This window comes from Lycorma delicatula, chromosome 5 (genome assembly GCF_047948215.1).
Source record: "Lycorma delicatula isolate Av1 chromosome 5, ASM4794821v1, whole genome shotgun sequence".
In the NCBI taxonomy this organism is placed as follows: Eukaryota; Metazoa; Arthropoda; class Insecta; order Hemiptera; family Fulgoridae; genus Lycorma; species Lycorma delicatula.
In genome coordinates, this window is record NC_134459.1 from 43,648,307 (window position 1) to 43,652,303 (window position 3,997).

Consider the following 3,997-nt stretch of genomic DNA (forward strand, 5'->3'; position numbering starts at 1 on the left):
TTTGATATAAATAAATCTACACATCAATAACTATAGTATTCTGGTACATAATACAATAATTGATTGCCCTTGATAAAACTGAAGTATATAATAAGTAATGATGTGAATATTAATCATTTTTAACGAGTCATTGAATATGAGTGTAAGAGTAAAATAAGATAAAATATCAAACAAATTCTAATAACACTTATAAGTTGTTTCATAATGTCGCAAAATATTTTTTAAAAATGGAAATTAATGTTGTCAATAATATAGTTTCCTAACTATATCTAAAATTAAAGAAATAAAAATAAAAATCCTACTATAATTCAGCTGGGAATATATTACACGTGTAATGTTTAAAATAAAAATAATAATTAAAAAATAAAAATTCCAAAAAATAAAAAAAAAATTTATATCATTGAAGTCTTAATTTAATTGTTATTTATATTTTTACTTGAATAAGAAATCTGGAATAAAAATATTCTGAATTCATTGTAAAATTAAATTCATTTCATTAGCAAAAATTATATCTTTTCCTTTGCATTTTTAAAAAAATCCACCTCATCTAGCTTCCAACCTAAATATTCTAACATTCAAATAACACCATAAATATATAAATTCAAATCTTACTGAAAATAATAGTATTTTTTTGATGGATTGGAAGTAAGGTCTTTCATCTTCACAAAAGAAAATCAGTCTTCACAACTAATCAATATCTCTAATCAAATTCAATGAGTTATGATGGAAACATTAATGATATTGTACTAATGTTCCAACACAGGAATTTAGGGAATTCATCTACTGCCGCTAGTAATAGTTAAATAAACTGTTATTTTAATATATGTAAATAAATTACATTAACTTTCTCTATTATAAGTATCAATAAATTCACAAGTAATCACTTGATTCTCAATACTAATACTTATTTACTTTTTATTTTTATTTCTACAAAAAAATTTAATTTTTCTAAATCAACTATGCATGACTTACATTTTCTACCATGTTGATAATTATAATATGGTACGTAATTAACCGGTTAGGCGTAAAATTAAAAAAAAAAATCATTCTGTAATTAAATAATAAATATATAAACAAACTAAAATAAATTTGTAATAACGGTTCCATTAACTGACTCCATTTTTTAAAGACACATTTAAAATAAAACAGAACTTAGATTCCTTACAATCTCTAGCGGATCAATTCTGTTTTGGATAGATGAGTTTAATTTTAAATTGCATGATTTTTAAAAAATTTTAAAATTGCTGATTAAAGAAAAATAATTAAAAGTTCCTTACCAAAAAACAATAGAAAAAATGAGAATGTTATTATAAGATAAAAATTATGCTTTAAAAAATTTATTTCTTCAAATTACAACAGATTACAAGTAAAATAAATTTTGAACTATTCTGTAGTTCCTTTTGCAAACAGGTGTTTTAATGTATTGCAGTACAAAGCCAATGTGTCTTATGAATTCTAAGTACAGCTGTAATTACTTAGGGCACCTGGTACCTTGCGATTTAAAAAAACTTTTTTTTTTGCTTGTTTCAAACATTATTTTATGCGTATAAAACAATAAAAAAAGCCAAAATAATTACAAGCAAAGTAAGGAGCAATTAACTATGTGAATAAGTTTATCTACCCTCTGAGTAAAGTTTTTTAATACAAGACTAATAAGGTTTGTGTTTCCTTACCTCTGTGACTAGTTGTGACTAAAATTGGCATTTAGCCATTAATATCTCATATAAACTACTGCTAACAGTAGTTTCAAATGTATACAGTAGAGTCAAGTTATACTTTTCATCTGTGCTGTATTTGATTAATATGTTGTTTATATAAAATTTATTGTGTATATAATCTTTTTTTTTCATTCATGTATAAATTTCATTCTTCATATCAGAAATATGTTTATTTAAGTCTCTTTTTTTCGAGATGAGCAGTTAGATTTAAATCCAGAAGTTATCTGTATAGATCAAATCCAGATATTGAATGAAGGGATGTAAGACTATAGTTTTTTTTTTTTTTGACTAAATGTATACATTCTCTAGTTACTATAATTTTTGCTGCTATGAAACGGGTTTATTTCTACTTTAATGGAATTAAACTGTCTTATTAAAGTACTATCTTTATTAATTTCATTTGCTAATGTATTTTTCTGTTGTTCTGTTTTACATTAAATCAGATCGTGAAAGTATCTGTAATAAAATGCTGTGTGTTTGTCATGTTCAAATAGAAATTCTATTGCTTTCTGTTAGTTGTAAAAAAATTAAAAATTATCACTTTCATTATTTTACTACCATCATTAATTTCTGCCAGTATTCATGAAAAAGGAAAAGTTAGAGAAGGAAATATTGTTCAGATAGTTTAAATTGAATTTATGTAAAAGGGGACGATGTAAGCATCTTTTTTCTATTAAAAATATACACAACTATTCGTAGTTCTAGTAATGAAAATTAAAATCGTTTAATAAAACCACTGTATTTTAACCATTCCTTGAAATTATTTAAATAAGTGGGAATATCTCTGTGTAAAATAATTTATAAAAACAAAACTCATACTGTCAAATGAAAAATCAAAAATTTTTAAATTTGCATTATCCTCAGCTAATAACTGCATTGTTATTGACAAAAATTATACCTTGTAAATGATTGCCAAACAGAAGTTTTACTTCTTACAAATTGTTTAAAACAGACTGAAAATTTTATTAAAATAGTAGTAAAAATAAACAGTTAAAATAATTTAATTTTTTTCTTTTTCCACTACTTTACTTACAGTCACTTCTGAAAGTCGAACCATAAACAAATTGTATAGTAGTAATCACATGATAAGGGATTCTTAATGAACACGCATAATAATCCAATCAATATCAAAGAATAAACAAAGTTCTTAAGTCCTTATGTACATGAATATATCCCGCATTCACTTCGAGGTTCACAAAAATACAATATAAACAAATAAATAATCAACAAACATTCTTCATGTCATAATAAATAAGAATAAACAAGTATGATACTTGTACATAAGTAAGCTCAATAAATCATGTTAGTGAGAAGATACATATAACAATGTAGGTAATAACAAGAACAATGTAATCAGTAACAATTAAAAAAAGAGTAAAGAACTAAACAAAAATAATAATAATAGGATCAGTGACAATAATTCTAACTTCATCCAGTATTACCCATGTATAGCACATGAAGACATTTCAATCTTCAGATAACCTCACTATTATCAAGCAGATTCATTGCTAAGTGGTTGACATGATTTTCTAAATGCCATTGATAATTAATACTATATTGTTTCACAACCTCATGAACAGATGTTACTTTTACTTGTTCCTCACAATAACGTGTTGTTCCGTACCATAAGTCCAGATGGGATGTAGGATAACTTTGTATATTAGAATTTAATTAGACAATGTGAGGTGAGAATTTCTCCTCAGTAGTCAATGCAATTCCCTATATTTCACGTTCCGTTGTTTTTTTCCCTTCGTATGATTTCATATTTACAGATCAAATGCACACCTAGATGCAATCCAGGTACCATACATGCTCTGATTTTGGGATCAAAATATAGTTGTTGTTCACATGGGACAATTACCTCTTCTCATGACAAATGTGATGTGCTTTGATTTATTCTAATTAACTGTTGTCCTTCATTTCTTCAGTCATGCAGGTCTAATGTTGATTGCAGTCTCCTCAAAGCTAGTTCAGGGTTGACTAGACCAGGGTTTTCATCAACGGCAACAGTAGGTGTGTTATCAGCGAATGAGGCAACGGTGCAATTTTCCTGGGTTGAAAGGTCTGCAATGACTATTTTATACAGCACAGGACCCAGCACACAGAGCTGAGGGATACCTGACCTGATGTCAAAGAATCTCAGTAATTCATCAGTATATCTGATTTGGAATAAATGTCCCTTCAGATAATTCCATAAATAAGGTAATAAGGTTGAGGAAGTTTTAATTTTAATTTACATACATATTAAGAAAATAAAATAATTTAGATTTAAATTTAAA